At 44.3% G+C, this 17,199-nt stretch overlaps 1 long non-coding RNA gene across 6 annotated transcripts in view; it reads right to left on the bottom strand.

The window, feature by feature from the left end:
• The window catches only part of LOC131503089 (uncharacterized), a 268,387-nt gene extending 251,590 nt beyond the window's left edge, over nucleotides 1-16,797 (bottom strand). For 5 of the 6 annotated variants that reach the window (XR_009257310.1, XR_009257306.1, XR_009257305.1 and 2 more), the window contains exons 1-2: nucleotides 16,575-16,797; nucleotides 3,201-3,341 (exon numbers count right to left, since the gene is read on the bottom strand). This is a non-coding gene — a long non-coding RNA (uncharacterized LOC131503089). The remainder of the gene's footprint in view (nucleotides 1-3,200; nucleotides 3,342-16,574) is intronic. The other variant, XR_009257307.1, reaches the window with a different exon arrangement.
• Between the last annotated feature and the right edge of the window lie 402 nt (nucleotides 16,798-17,199).

The following is a 17,199-nucleotide window of genomic DNA, read 5'->3' on the forward strand; positions in this document are numbered from 1 at the left end:
GCGGTGACAGACAGATGACAGGGGCAGCACTGATGATGATTTTCACGGCCACAGGGAGGACCCGTTTCTTCACTGTGTTGCTGGTGCATTATTACATCTGCAAGATTTTCCACGGGCATGCGGAGCTGTTTATGCCATACGTATTTCATTTTATTTTTCTCAGGTTTTATTTATTTTGTCAGAGAGAGCAGGGGAGGGGCAGAGAGACAGGGAGAGAGCATCCCAAGCAGGCTTTGTGCTGTCAGTGCAGAGCCCAATGCGAGGCTCAATCTCACCAAATTTGGAGATCATGACCTGAGCTGAAAATAACAGTCGGATGCTTAACCCACTGAGCCAGCCAGGCACCTCGCTACGCATACATTTTAAACCTGAAGGTCGGGGCACCTGGGTGGCTCACTCCGTTAAGCATCCAACTTCAGCTCAGGTCATGATCTCACCGTTCGTGAGTTCGAGCCCCGCGTCTGACAGCAAAGAGCCTGCTTTGGATCCTCTGTCTCTCCCTCTCTCTCTGCCCCTCCCCTGCCCGCTCGCTCTCTTTCAAGTAAGGAAACATTTTAAAAAATAAGTGATAAATAAAACTGAACATCAACGATACATCGATTTGTTTCAACAAGTCAACATACACACAATGTAACAAATTGCACCTTTTGCTAATCTATTTGCAACATCCATAATCCCACTGGCTGATCTGCACACACAAGTCTGTACTTTATAGCAAACACAGGTGGCTCCATGAAAATCAGGCAAAATATATGAATAGGCTGAGGGGGTTTTGTTCCTATGAAGATTGATGAAATAAACGACAAGATCCTCAAAGTTAGTGCTACATTTCAAAATCACAACCTAAAAGTGCATTTGATTGCTGAACCTCGCTTTGTCAAGTACGGACGTGTGAGAACACTTGATAAAGGCAAGCCCGGTGGGGAGGTAAGGATCCCCAGGCACTTCTGATGGGAGTGTGCACTTTTAACAACTGAAAGAGAAAGGTGTCTCTACCTAGGAGGTTGAAATCAGTGAAAAGGCTGAATCCTGTGCACCTGCTTTAATGTATTCCTTGAGACTACCTCGTGTATGTGTGCTAGGAGTGAGACAGGATGTGTGCTCTAGCATTGCATGAAGGAAATCAAATAAATGTGGGTGCCCGGGTGACTCATCCAACTTCAGCCCAGGTCATGATCTCACCGTTCACGGGTTCGAGCCCCGTGTGGGGCTCTGGGCTGACAGCTCAGAGCCTGGAGCCTGCTTCAGATTCTGTGTCTCCCTCTCTCTCTGCCCCTCCCCAACTCGTGTTCTGTCTCTCTCTCTCTCTCTCTCCCAAAAAATAAATAAATATTAAAAAGAAAGAAAGAAAGAAAAGGCGTTGCAAGTGTTGATTCGTGTCTATGTTTCAACTGATCATAGGATGAACATCCCCCTTGGAGCTCAGATCTAAGCCACTTGCTTTAAGTGAGCTTTCCACCAGACTCATGCATTGCACGACCACGTGACAACCCTGTTCGGTTGCATTTGCACGCTGTTCTGATCCCGTTGATATACAGCTCTGTCCTGGCCAAGGAGGGAAGGACAGAATTTCCGCACCAGTTGGTGATGGGGTCGAGCTCCAATTCTCCTCCACGGGTGCACAATCTGATCTGATTGTCTAACAACCGGACGGTCGTAGAAACTCAATAAATATTTGATGACAGAGCAAATGGAAGCCACATGTAGATGCAACTTGGCAGAAAGAACAAACAGCTACGAAGACAGCAGACAACGGGAATTATTTCTAAGACAGTCGGGGCTGCCACGTATGTGTCTGGCCCACAGGAAAACGCGCATAAAACGATCACTTTCTAGACCTACAGCTGGGGAGGGGAAGGCTGGTTGCTTCAAATGTGGTTCAAGAGATAAATATACCAGGCAACCTAGCACATGGTTTTGTTTTGTTTTTTTCTTCTGAGGACAGAAAGTATCAAACAGTCGCACACACACAACACTTCAAGGAAAAATGCGACACACGACTGTGTCTATATCACTGACGGCAAACGAAGAAGGAAGGGAGACACTGAGTAGGATTTCCTGCCATAGAGAGATCATCTCTACACAAGGGAAGAATCGACCTAATATCAAAACAAAAGGAAAATACCAACAGCAACAAGAAGGCCTGCGGACGGGGGTGCAAAGTCCAGGAGGCAGAACAGAAAGCACAGGGGATGTTTACGGGGTCAGACACAGGTCTGGACAAAGGTGTTCCCAATTCACGGTGAGGGAAATTGAGTTTACAGAACAGGGAGACTTTCACGGTCTGGGAAAGCAAGGTACCACTGGCGAGAGTCCAGGCATTGGACAGGACACCCCTGCTCGAAGGTCAACCAAAACCACGCATACGTTGGGATTCCTCCCACGCATGACGTTAGACTTTTCGAACGAACGTGTAGATCCACACATTTCTCTACACTTTGTGTACTCCACACAAATGATATACACTGGAGCCATTTGGGCAACTCTTTCCTCCAGACATTACACCTTCTGCTCTCGGTGAGCATCTTGGTGGCTTTCGTTCTTTGTTCGATCAGCACGCTCGTGATGATGCAATGCCGTTATTTTTCTATCCCTTTGGTGCAAATACATGAGAATCTCTTTAGGTTATGTAGCCAGAGCTGGAATAATGGGGCATTGCAGCATACGCGACCCAGTTTGGATTCCCGAAGACGTGTGTTGTGAATACGCTACACGCCCATGGCAGGTTAAAAGTACTCCTGCGATGCTAAGAATGTTTCTGTGACACTGCAACATGGTCAGGGCATCTCGTTACCGGATTAATTATGGTCTGTGGGGCGTTGCCTCTCTAAAGTTATCATTTATCCCTTTGTAATTACTGCGTGTCTGTGGGAGATGGTTGGAGACCATGAAAACATTGTCCTCTTCTTGACTAGTTCGGACTTTATATTGGCCTCATTCTTTCCAGAGGTATCAGAAATTCTTCTCTAAGGTAGGGGTCTCTCTTGTTACCCATTTAGTCATGAAATTATAGCCGATAGCTGCAGGAACTTCACTGATTTTCAGGTAACCCTATGGGTTCTAATTTAGTGCTGTTGTTAGTGGGTCATCCCATTTCCTCCCACTTTCTCATACCGTAAGCTCCTTCGGTTTGAGGAGTGCGTCCTTCCCACAAAACATCAGACAGGTGCGGATTGAGAGATATTCAACAAAACACTTACCGTTATTCTTCAAGTGTTCAGGTCACGAAAGATCAGGAAAGATGTAGGGCCATCAGGAAAGATATAGGGCCTTCCCCATGCAGGAGGACAGTCAGCCACCGTGGCCAAGATATAACGTGGGGTCCCAGAATGGATCCTGGACTGGGAAAAACAAATACATAAAAGGAAATGGCATTTGAATTATGTGCGTACTTTGCAATCTTGTGCCAAAGTTAATTTCTTAGTTTCAATAACTGTAGCACGGTTTATACAGAGATCAGTGTGGGAGGAAGAGGGGTGAAGGCAAGATCCCACTACCCTATGTCCTTGTCCAAATCAACATGGCCAGATTCTGTTTTGCTCGTAGGCCACGAGACATTTCTGAGATTTGTTTATCTTTCTGCTGACCCATGTTTTCTGTCGTTGCACCAATACTGGGTGGATATTTTAATTTTTTATTGATTATTCATTTATTTTGAGAGAGAGCGAGCAATTGGGGAGGGGCAGAGAGAGACACACACACACACACACACACACACACACACACACACACAAAGAATCCCAAGCAGGCTCCAGGCTGTCAGCACAGAGCCGGACATGTGGCTCGAACCCAGGAACCGTGAGATTGTGCCCTGAGCTGAAATCAAGAGTAGGATGCTTAACCAGCTGAGGCACCCAGGCACCCCAGTGGGCTGACATTTTATTTTTTTTTTTATTTTTTTTTTTTTAAATTTTTTTTTTCAACGTTTTTTATTTATTTTTGGGACAGAGAGAGACAGAGCATGAACGGGGAAGGGGCAGAGAGAGAGGGAGACACACAGAATTGGAAACAGGCTCCAGGCTCCGAGCCATCAGCCCAGAGCCTGACGCGGGGCTCGAACTCACAGACCGCGAGATCGTGACCTGGCTGAAGTCGGACGCTTAACCGACTGCGCCACCCAGGCGCCCGACATTTTAAATTAAATTATACAGATCTTACCAAAGAGTACTGAGAATTAAAATCTATTGAAATGTTTTCTCTTCCCCACACGCAAATATTCTGACACTGTCTGGTTAAGTATTCTCCTCCCAGCTCTTTGAACTTTGAATGATTTCTATGATCATGTGGCAAATGTCTCCTCGCCTTTATTCTACAGTGATCACCATTGTCTCATGGCAAAAGCAGTTGTGATTTGTCTGAATTCATGCAGAGATGACAGGAATTTATTCGGTCCCTGGGTATTTCAAGGATGGGAATGGCTAGTTCCTGCCTGTCATATTTTCAGGGTTCAGCAGAGCAGCTGCTAGGCGACAAAAGGAAGAACGTGAAGAAATCTCACCAAATGCCAGACTGTCCTTGGGAAGTGTGGGACTCTCTTCATTTCCTGCTTTAACCCCCATTCCAAACACCTGTAACTGTGAAGTTTCCTTTCCCATACGGCTGTTTAGACAGGAGAGAAAATTCAGCACTGTCCCTTTGGTTTTGGCCCTTTTACTGAACGTGGTCTTTCGTTTGCTGTGCCTTTGGGACATCCCTCCTTTGCGTTATTGTGATTTTTATTTCACAGGAGGAAATCAAAAAGTTGATGATACACATAGCTTTTTGTTTTCTGCACGTGGGAGTTGGTTAAGTGTTAAGTATCTATCTATTTATCCAATAACGTGGTCAACATCAAAAGTACTTGAAGACTGGTATGCTAGAAGGTGTGGTCATGCGGGGGTGCCTGGGTGGCTCAGCCGGTTAAGTGTCCGACTTCGACTCAGGTCATGACTTCCTGGTTCATGGGTTCGAGCCCCACGTCGGGCTCTGTGCTGACAGCTCAGAGCCTGGAGCCTGCTTCAGATTCTGTGTCTCCCTCTCTCTCTCTGCGCCTCCCTTGCTCACGCTTTCTCTCTCTCAAATATAAATAAAATAAACATTTTTAGAATGGAGGAATACTGGGGAGGTAACCATCTGGCATTTAGGGAACTTGACACAGGATGTGGAGAACGTTTACTATTAGAATCGAATGCAGGCTTACCAGACAGTCCTAATAAAACAGACTATCATTACTACAAGTTATCAAGCCTCAAAAGTTTTATGAGTAGGTTTTAGATGAATGCGTTCATGATCATGGGATGTGTCGTGACTTCCTGAATTTAAGGTTCAGACAGACAATGAGATAACACAGACACAGCTCAGCAACAAGTTCGGATATCAAATGAATGAATGAATGAATGAATGAATAAAAGAACAGAAACGAAATGTGGCAGACAGAGATGGAGTAAAAACTGAATAAACGTGCACGAGATATTTTGAAACCATAGAACGTTAAATCAACGGCATCACCTGGATCATATTAGCATGACTCATAATTCCTCCTACTGATGGCCGCCAAAATGGCAAGACAAGAGAGAAGTGTAGATGCCAGAAAGGATTGCATCGTAAGCCTTATATCCCCACTGTTAAGAAACCGAGGGTCGGTTTATTCAAGTATTGAACATCGTTTTTCTACGCTTGTCCAACATAAGACACGTATGTGGCTGCACAGAGCATCTGTAGTCTGATCCGAAACCACGTCTGCCTTCTAAATCCAAAACTAATTGGAATGATGTTTCCTGAGTTTTGTTCTGCCCCACCTCCAGTCCCCAAAGCAGACTTAATTCCTCCCTTCCTTGGTTATTTGCTGACTTTCGCAGGAATCAGGAGCTCTCGGTTTACCCAGGTCTGAACACAGCAGTAGGTCAACAATCTTGAAATCAGGGACCTTGGTCGACATGTGTTATGAGTCCAGGATGATTCAAGGCATCTCCCCAGGAGAATGATTTCCGTAAGCGCTCATATTAGCATGCACAGCAGTGAGATTCACCTAACACACCCTATTTGGGATATACCTTAGTTATAAGAAGAATCTGGCCAATCGTTACTCATCCACAGAAGTGCATTCACCCAATGGAGCCCGCCTCCTGGAGGTTTCTAATGTACTGTGTTCGTCAGAAAGACAAAGAAGAAATCCTTTATTTTTTTGTCCCTGTAGACACGAAAGGTTTTGATGACCGCCATATTACTCACTGTTATTTCTAGGCTACTAAAATTTACTCTGCAATGAAAGGGAACATGATCTCCATGTCATACAATATTTTTATGCACAATTTAGGGGAGGGAGGGCATCTTTTCACCAAGTGGCTTTTTCATGCTTTGAATGAGTGTTTACTTCTCCTTTTAGCAAAGTTTCATAAAACATGGCCCTACATTTTATGGAAATATTGACCCTCAATTCCGAAAAATCTCAACCTGAAGTTAAAATTTTTAACAGGTACTTCTGAGATGTTTTATCGTGACGAAGACAGACCACACTCAGTTTTCCCACTAAATTCCAGAAAAGAAACACCTCCTTATAAAATGTAACTTTGGAGCAAAGCCACATTTCTGATGAAAACAAACCGAATGTTCCTTGCATTCAACATTGGACTATGGAAAGCATCTCTCCAAGATCCGTGTGGGTAGATGGGGATGTGGCTGGGTGGGGACATGCATCCTTCGCACTGTAACTCATCACCACTGAGGCTCAGTCTGGAAAGGTGTTGGGCCAGAGTGGTATTAACACAAATCGACTGCAAAACGGTGTAGCAGAAGGGACTGCAAAATCCACTGTCCGTTTCTTCCACAAAAGGAATACATTTATCCCCATCTGGCAAAGTCTCTTTACACTGTTTCCCCACCTTTAACATCAGGATTTGAGAAATTCCCCAGGACCTCCAGGATTTCTGTTCACAGCCCTCCAAAATAATAAAGCCACTTCCCTATCACATTGCCCCCAAAGTCTCATCTTATACGTTTGGTAATTTCTCTTGTTTTCCTGCAGTGAGAAGCGAGACATTAATGGGGGAAAAATGCAAAGCATGGTAAAGAAACGGTCATGGCTTTCCAGATCCCCACCAACTGAAATTATCTGAAATGATGCAAAGCCTAGAGGATGTCTGGGGCAAGTGTTCATGTGAGTATCTGCGGTGGGGAGACAGGGGGAGGCCAGGGCTCCCTACAGGGGCAACGAGAGAAGGTTTGGGGGCAAAGCTTGTTAGATCTGCTCTGCGTGTTTTCTCAGGAAAAACACGACGAGCAGTATCCCTGTAGCACCAAGAGTTGTGAGATGACAGTTGAAGAAACCATTCATGCACGATGCCCAGCAGGCTTCCTGTATTCTTCCTCCACTTTGTCTCCAACCAAACTGTCTGCTGCAGGGAGTCACAACCTGGGACACAACCTCTTTGAAGGGCGGTGGTTTCTTGACTTCTCAGGTGCAATCTCCCTGGAGGACGTGGCTAACGAGTTGACACGGAACGAGGATGGCCAACAGGTCTACGTGATGCTCCTCGGCCAACCTCGGACTCAGCTGGGGGACTAGCCTGGGCCTGGCGTTCAGCTTCTTTCTTGGTCTGTTACTAGACTACTGGCCAGTAAGAAGGCACTAGGGGGAACCTGAAAGTTAGGAGGAGAGCAAAGGGGTCCTGCGAAGGGGGCAGCAAAGGGGTCCTTGCCGCCACACAACAGCGGACGGTTCCGGCAGCTTCCTGGAGCACTCCATCACACATGCCTCCGGGGCAGCAAAGGTGTGCCCTGCAATTCTGCCCGAGCCACCGTCACAGATTAGCCCAGCCCTGCTGAGCACAGCCTCCCGGGGGTTACCCCCGGCAGCTCAGGGGCCCAGGTGCTGCTTCCTAGTCTGGAGCACCTGTCTATCCACCTGCTGTATTGAACCCCTACGGAAGCACACAGTGACGTCTGAGTCACCCTGACTGGACCCTGACAGATACATCTGGTGGTACGTCAGTAGAACCGGTGGGCCAGGGGCATAGTATAAAAGGCGACAGTTTGGGGTGCCTGGTGGCTCAGTCTGTTAAGCATCCGATGCTCAACTTTCAGCCCAGGTCATGATCTCACGGTTCCTGAGTCTGAGCCCCTGTGCCGGGCTCTGTGCTGGCAGCACGGAGCCTGCTTGGGATTCTCTCTCTCTCTCTCTCTCTCTCTCTCTCTCAAAATAAATAATATAAACATTTTAAAAAAGAGTTTATATTCTATTACATCATATTATGTTATATATGTATTATATATTGCTAGACGATATTTGTTATATAATATTTAATGCAAATGTATATATATCATATGGTAGAGTATATTTGTTATATTTATATATTAGGTTATATTTATTTTATATATTTATATATTGCATATTTATGTTTATTACATATGTAGCTTTATATATTGATACTGTGTATTTGTCTAATTTGATGTCACATATTACATATTTTAATACATCTTACATATTTATTACACATATTTATATATGACATTTTACACATGTATGTTATATTCATATTATATATCTTATATATATTTTCCATTTATATTATGTTTTCTATATTTACTTATACATTACCCATATTTACAAATATGTAAAATGTTAAAATGTAATATATAAATATTATATATTTGATATAATCTATAAACATATAAATATATTTAATATATGAGTATATATTTAGTATCTATAAATATATTTTTTAAATATATGCTATAAATTGCAGCTCAGTAATTTTTTTTAAGTAATGGGTATACCCTCTTCCAACTGAGCCAGCAAGGCTCCCCTAATTTTGTTGTTTGTTTTTTTTTTTTTTTTAACAAAATTCCAAGTTTATTTATTATTGAGAGAGCAGGGTAGGGGAAGGGAGAGAGGGAGACAGAGAATTCCAAGCGGAATCCACACTGTCAGCATACAGCCCAATGGGGGGCTCAAACTCACAAACTGTGAGATCATGCCCTGAGCTGAAATCAAGAGTCACATGCTTAACAGACTGAGCCACCCAAGCGCCCCTAATTTTTTTTTAAAGATGATTCATGTTTATTCCTTTTTAGGGGGATAACACATTGCACAGAAAGCTCAGATATGGACCGACCCATACATGGTCCATTTATTTTCCACAAGAGAATTAATTACTAATGAAAAAGTTCCTTCTCCATGAACCAAACCATGGTAACAGAGAAACAAAGTCCTCTACACAAGTAATAAAGGAACAACTTGATATACTTAGGAGGAAATATCTACGGTTTGGGGATGGAAATAGCAAAAAGCGATCATTGATCAGCTTTGAGAGATTCTGAAGTCCATCCACCTCTCTTCTGCAGATTTGAGAATCTGTCCACTAGCTGGAAAGGTTGGAACGATTAAAACAGATATTACACATAAGTACCTCACATCATGTGCAGTAACAGTCCCTATTACATCCTTGGCCTTGCCATATATACAGAGATAGATAGACAGATACAGATATAGATAGCTATAGCTATCGATATATATAGATAGATACAGATAGAGACGTAGATATATCTTCATGAGGTACCCACCAACATGAATTGAATTACTTGTTGTGTCTACTTTAAAATTATACATTTTCTGAGTCTGTATACTTGAATAAAGTTAAATGTAAAGCTTATATCAAAAAGTGCAGAGAGGGGAGTCTGGCTGGCTCACTGGGCTGAGCGTTCTTGACTCTTGATTTTGGCTCAGGTCATGATCCCAGGGTCATGGGATCTCCAGAGATGTAAGATCAAGCCCCGAATCAGGCTCTGCAGTGAGCAAGGAGTCTGCTTAGAATTCTCTCTCTCTCCCTCTCTCTCTGCCCCTCCCCACCACATGCTCTTGCTGCGTCTCAAAAAAAAAAAAAAAAAAAAAAAAAAAGAATGCCGAGAATCTTGTAACCCACACACGGTTTAACCACAGAATCCATGAAATTGCAACTTTTGTTTGGGCAGGAAAAGTTCACCTTTTTTTTTGGAAAACTTCACTCTTAATTTTGCTGCATTTGAATGATTCTTCTTAGACATACAATATAAGACTTTTGGCTGGGGGCGCCTGGGTGGCGCAGTCGGTTAAGCGTCCGACTTCAGCCAGGTCACGATCTCGCGGTCTGTGAGTTCGAGCCCCGCGTCAGGCTCTGGGCTGATGGCTCGGAGCCTGGAGCCTGTTTCCGATTCTGTGTCTCCCTCTCTCTCTGCCCCTCCCCCGTTCATGCTCTGTCTCTCTCTGTCCCAAAAAAAAAAAAAACCAAAACAAAACAAAAAAAACGTTGGAAAAAAAAAAAAGACTTTTGGCTGCATGAAAAAATACATAAATGCTTCAACATACATTTTCCCTTGTTCATTCCGTATACCAAACCAAAGAAATCCTAACTGGTAAATTATCTATTTATCCATCCATCCATCCACCCATCCATCAATCCATCCATCCATTCTACCATCCATCTGTCTATCTATCCTATCTATCCATCCATTCAGCAATCCCTATATCTATCATCTATCATATCTATCTATCACACATTTTCCCTTATTTATTCCATATACTGAACCAAAGACATTCCAACAGTTAAATTATCTATTTATCTATCTATCCATCTGTCCATTGTACCATCCATGCATTTATCATAGCCATTAATCTATCATATCTGTCCATTATTTTATCTAATATATATTTAATATACATATATATGTGTGTATATATATATATATATATATATATATATATGTACAATCAAGTGAGAGGTCACAGGAGTACATGTTGGACATTTCCCGAGAATTAATTTTATTTTATTACAGGAGCTGGTCCTTAATCACGAGGATTCAAAAACCTGAGTTTGTAAATGCAGAGTAGAGCCATCACGACAGAAGAAGAAAATTCAAAATGACCAATGACCAACACTGATACACAATGTGAGAATGCCAAAAACATTAACTTATAACGTATGCCTCTCACTGACAGTAGACTATTAAAAGAAAAGTAGTACATTCTCCATCAGCAGGCAGACTTAAGTGGCTAGCAATATGGTAATTTGACTTTTTTCCCCCATAAACATAGAGTGGTTCAGGTAAACAAAATTCTCTTACTAGGCCTGATTCCGATCATCTCATGGGTCTCCTGCAGAATAAGGGGTTTGGTAAATGTTGATTTTTTAAGTTTTACTTATTTATTTTGAGGGAGAGAGACAGAGCACGTGAGCAGGGGAGAGAGGGCAGAGAGAGAGAGAGACTCCCACACAGGCTCCACACTGTCAGTGCAGAGCCTGACCCAGGGCTCAATCTCAGGAACCCTGAGAGCGTGACCTGAGCCGAAATGAAGCATCAGACGGTTACACAACAGAGCCACTCAGAGGCCCAGGTTTTCCTTCTGATGGGCACAGAATACGAATGTATTAACCAAGGTTAATTAACCAAGGTTAATACATTGAATCTAGTTACAGATTGAAATGAGATCATCCACTACATGTAATGTGACTTCGTATTTTCATGTTCTTTTGTGATTTTCAGGTCTCATTGCTGGAGGACAACCTTTTTTCCCCATCTCAGTTTCCTAAATACTTGGAGGGGGGGAATCTCCCTCTTAAATCTGTGGACCGGCTCCAGCTTGTAAAATGACCTCATGCACATCCTATCCACTTGTGCCTTGAACGGTTTTCCTCCAGTTCCCCGTCTAAATTGTTGACTAATCTTGCTGTGGTCTGTGAAACCGCGGACGCATTTTAGTTCTATGTGAAACGACCCTCATATTCATTTGTAGTAGTGTTGTTAGGCCCTTTATGATCCTTCTGGATGCAAGATATAAAAAAAGTGGAGGTCATTATCATTATGAGGACCATTTTCCCTTTTTGGAATGGCTCATGGCATTCTGAATTTGTAAGCGATCCTTATAACCTTCTCCCCAACCACAAAGTCAACTGCCCATCCAAGGTTCCAAGTCAACACGCCATTAGGAACAAATTTGTCTGCTGTTTAACTCCATCAACAGAATAGAAATCTTGCAGGCATCATTATAGCTACATTACACACACATTTAATCACGTGCAAAGAGGAAAAGGGTCCATGTTGGGGAAAGGTTACCTGCTGCTGTCTGCTTCTACTATGTGTAGGAGAGAAGACAGAATCATCCAACATGGGGAGCACTGGCTTCATACTCGAATCCTCTCGGCTATGCTAATGTCAGAGGAGGAAACATCCACTTGTGTGAGACAGAGACAAAGGGAGTAGGGGAGCCTTCTGTGATACAGACAAGGTTGCCTTAATCAAACGTCATCACTAGGACGAAAGAAATACGTTTGCACAAAAACCTGCATCCTTCTGCAAGAAACCTGGAGAAACTTGGAAGATGCTGCATTCGATGAGGACCTGAGATGAGGAGAAGGAACGGGGCATCAGAAACAGTACCCTGAGGAAAGCGAGAGTCTCTGCTGGGGAGCCACGTGCCAAGTGGGGGTCTTGAGAGTTGAGAAGGAGCTATTTTGAGAAGACTTCTTGGTAGACACAGAAGGGTTTATATTTATATTTAGGTCTTGGTGTGAAGGCACGCTGACTGGGAGTCAGTGCCTCCTGGAATAGTAACTAAGCCCCAACCTACTCGTATCGGTCTAGACTTGAGTATACACTTCAAGTGACACAGAAATGGCTGCTCCGTGCAAGGATCAAAATCCACTTGCCTCTCCATCTGTCGTTTGCAGGACACAACCCTCATTTTCCATCTTTAAAACAACAGACTTGATTATTCAGAGCAGTTTTAGGTTCATGGCAAAATTGAGGGGAAGGTAAAGGGATGTCCCCCCTTCCCCACACCCACTTCTTGCACTCACACACAGCCTCCTCCATGATGAAGAGTCCCAGCAGAGAGGGCCGTTAGGACAGCATCCACACTCTATCGTCACCCAGTGTCCATACTAGATATTAGGGCTCACTCTTGGTGTTGTGCACTTTTGGGGTTTGGGCAGATGTATGATGGCATGTATACACCATCGTAGCCCCACACAGACCCTTTCTTTCAAAGCCATGAAGAGAGGTGTCTGGGTGGCTCAGTCAGTTAAGCATCCAACATTGGCTCAGGTCATGATCTCACGGTTCGTGAGCTCCGAGCCTGGAGCCTGCTTTGGATTCTGTGTCTCCCTCTCTCTCTGCCCCTCCCCTGCTTGTTCTCTCTCTCTCTCTCTCTCTCTCTCTCTCTCTCTCTCTCAAAAATAAACATTAAAAAAAATTTTTTTAAGCCATGAAGAGTTTTTACAGATATGACTTAAGAGAAAAATACAGAGCATCCTGCTTAGAGATTTCATGAAACTGAGCCATCACCGCAGAGGAAGAGAGTCACGCATACTGAAGAGGTCATTACAACCCCCCCCCCCATTTTGTGCATAGATGATCCATCAATTTTAAAGAACTCTAAATAATTTCATTAAAATTGCTCAAGCTATGGGCATCTGGGTGGCTCAGTCGGTTGAGCGTATGACTTTGGCTCAGGTCATGATCTCGCGGTCTGTGAGTTTGAGCCCTGCATCGGGCTCTGTGCTGACAGCTCGGAGCCTGGAGCCTGCTTTGGATTCTGTGTCTCCCTCTGTCTCTGTCCCTCCCCTGCTCATGCTCTGTCTCTCTCTCTGTCAAAAATAAACATTAAAAAAATTTTTAATAAAAAAAGAACAATGATGTACACCTGAAATTCACATAATTGTGGGTGTCAGTTATACCTCACTACAAAAATAAAACTGGACTTTACGGGGCTCCTGGGTGGCTCAGTTGGTTAATGGACCAACTTTGGGTCTGATCATGATCTCATGGTTCATGAGTTCAAGCCCCGCATCGGGATCTGCCTTGACAGTGTGGAGCCTGCTTGGGGTTCTCGGTCTCTCCCTCTCTCTCTGCCTCTGTGCCACTCATGCTCACTCTCTGTGTCTCCAAATAAACTATAAAAAATATTTTTTAAAAATTGCCCAAGTCAGTGTTTGTAATTTCATTATTTCTGTTTATACTGATGTGTTGGTCCAACCTTTCAAAATTATGTAGTGCTCTGTCTCTACGTCCCATTTTTCTAGAGCTATAGACTGTTTCTATACTAACAGTCAACTGCTATATAATATTTCTTACCTAAAAAGTTAATAGATGTCTCCTAACATCTGTTATTCATACCCTGATGGCCTAGCCTCGATTTTGTAGTTCTTTTGTGCCCAGATTCCTGTTTTAATAGTCATTATGGCTCTCTGAGATTTAAATACGGGGGAGGATGAAAAGTGCTGCCATGGGCATTTGCCCAAAATGCCAAGGGACGTTCATCAGTTTAGAGATTTTGGCACCCTGAGCTATAAGGTTGAAAACTGAACCCAGTCCGTGACCCAGGGATGGCTCAGCTCCAGAATGCTAACTCGAGCCGAATTCCTCCTCTCAAGGGTCTTTAAGAAATGCAACCAGAGGGCAAAATTGTTAAGAAAGATAAAAATCTCAGAGATCTCCCGGAAGCTGTGACTCCATCATCACAGTCTCTTGCCAGAGTCTAGGTGCTTGGATAAACGTTACGAACAGGGGCGCCTGGGTGGCTCGTCGGTTAAGTGTCCGACTTCGGCTCAGGTCATGATCTCACGGTCCGTGAGTTCGAGCCCCGCATCAGGCTCTGTGCTGACGGCTCGAAGCCTGGAGCCTGTTTCCGATTCTGTGTCTCCCTCTCTCTCTGCCCCTCCCCCGTTCATGCTCTGTCTCTCTCTGTCTCAAAAATAAATAAACGTTAAAAAAAAAAATTTTTTTTTAAAAAAAAACAAAAAAAAAAAACGTTACGAACAGAGCAAGGTACATGCAACATAAGTCATTAAAGAGAGTATGGAACACAGCTATGCATAATAAAAACACACCAAGTCAACATAAAGGTCAGTCCTGAAAGTGAGATTTTCATGAATTTCTGGTAAAAGTCCAAAATTGGACCGTCTTTTTTTTTTTCACGTTTCTTCCCTAAGTACTCCAGTCTTAGATTTAAACACGTAGATGACAAACGTTTCCAAATATGAATACTGAACTGTGCATCATCTATGCACAGATTGTGTCCCTTGCTGAATTTACTTATAATTTATTTGCAATCGCTCCTACAATACAGAGAATAAGGTAGGGTCCAAAATTCCATTCCGCGTGGGCTCAAGCATAAACCTATTAATCAGCGTATCAATACATGAACCTATAGTAATGTTTATATGCATCATGTTATGCTATATATACGTATCAACATAATAACGGTAAGACGTTAACTAGATTAACATACATATTCTATTTATAAATACAAAGCCCATCACGGTTTCTCATTAAGATTGTGCAAGAGTGAAATGCAGGAATTTGACTTTTTTTTTTTCTCATTCCACATCTTAGTGCATTCGAAAATTTTCTTTTCCGTAATGAGTTATCGAATCTCAAGTAAATTGTTTAAGTGCTCCGAGATTGAATCTGAGCTCCAAGCCAGTCCTAATGTATCACCATTTATTCCTTTTCCATTTCAATCTGGGGGCACGTGGGCCCCTTTATTAACTTTGAAACGGCTGCACAGAATGAGATGTAATTTTGCCACGAGCAACAACGAACAAACTGATACCCTGGTCACCTAGAACCGTCTGCTAATCCGCACGGTTTCTCAGTGGAATTCTGACGGCAGCCTTTTCCTGATCATTAAGAACAAATTTTATTTTAAAATCCAATTCCCTTGGGGCGCCTGGGTGGCGCAGTCGGTTAAGCGTCCGACTTCAGCCAGGTCACGATCTCGCGGTCCGTGAGTTCGAGCCCCGCGTCAGGCTCTGGGCCGATGGCTCGGAGCCTGGAGCCTGTTTCCGATTCTGTGTCTCCCTCTCTCTCTGCCCCTCCCCCGTTCATGCTCTGTCTCTCTCTGTCCCAAAAATAAATAAACGTTGAAAAAAAAATTTTTTTTAAAAATAAAAAATAGGGGCGCCTGGGTGGCGCAGTCGGTTGAGCGTCCGACTTCAGCCAGGTCACGATCTCGCGGTCCGTGAGTTCGAGCCCCGCGTCAGGCTCTGGGCTGACGGCTCGGAGCCTGGAGCCTCTTTCCGATTCTGTGTCTCCCTCTCTCTCTGCCCCTCCCCCGTTCATGCTCTGTCTCTCTCTGTCCCAAAAATAAATAAAAAACGTTGAAAAAAAAAAAAATTTAAAAAAAAAAAAATAAAATCCAATTCCCCACCACCCTCTTTGAAGTGAACTTGGGAGAAACCAACAAAGTTGGGGGGCTCCGGGGGGGAAAAGAACGTGGACGGGGTAGGGAAACAGTCCAGCACCTCCAGGAGAGAGTAAGAGATTCAGGTCAGCAGTTCCAGGGTGGGGAGGGGCCTCTTCGCCACCCCCCCCGCCCCCCCCCCCCGCCCCCCCACCACAGATTCAACTCAATTCTGACACGTCTACACAGAGCTCGCGCCTGGTCCCACATTTCAGGGCTCAGCCCTGCAAGACTCACCCCCTTTCGGATGCCAATCCCAAATCCAGGCTGGCAGCTGTGTCTGCCACCCCTGGGTGCGGAGTGGAGCCCCCAGGACCCCCACCCCGGGTGCCTGAAGGTGCTAGGACGGGCGCAGAACTCAGAGAAGCATGGTACTCACCGGGCCACGGTTGATGGTGACAGGACAGGACTCAGGACCAGCCAGAGGAGGTCATCCACAGGGCCAGGTGTGGGGAAGGGGGCAGAACTCCCGTGGCCTCTCCGGGAGCACCTCTCTCCCCACACCTGCGTGTGTCCACAGGCCAGGAAGCTCTCTGAACCCCCTCCCTGGGGATGTCTCTGGAAGTTTCCCAACAGGCGGGATGGAGGCCCACAGAGTCAACCTCCGGGCCCTCCCCCTCCGCAGAGGGCAGGGGGTGGGGCGGAAAATTGCAACCCTGGGAGAAGAGGCTTGGTTGCCGTGGCGACCAGCCCCCTGCCCACAGTCACCTCATTAACTTAACAAAAGACACCTTTATGGCTCTCAGCACAGGAAATTCCAAGGGCTTTAGGAGCGGGGTTCCAGAAACCCGGATTCACGCCAAACACAGTTACAAATCACAGGTGTTTTAAAGGGGGGGGGGAAAAAAAAAAGGCGAAGCATGCTTGTTTAAAATATTTGAAGGTGCCCATAAGAGAAACCCTCATCTTTTGTTTATGGTGAGTTTCTTTTATTTTTATTTTTTTATACCTTTTTATTTTTTTTATTATTTTTTGTGAATATAATTTATCGTCAACTTGGCTTC

The sequence above is a fragment of the Neofelis nebulosa genome, chromosome X (assembly GCF_028018385.1).
Source record: "Neofelis nebulosa isolate mNeoNeb1 chromosome X, mNeoNeb1.pri, whole genome shotgun sequence".
Lineage (NCBI taxonomy): Eukaryota > Metazoa > Chordata > Mammalia > Carnivora > Felidae > Neofelis > Neofelis nebulosa.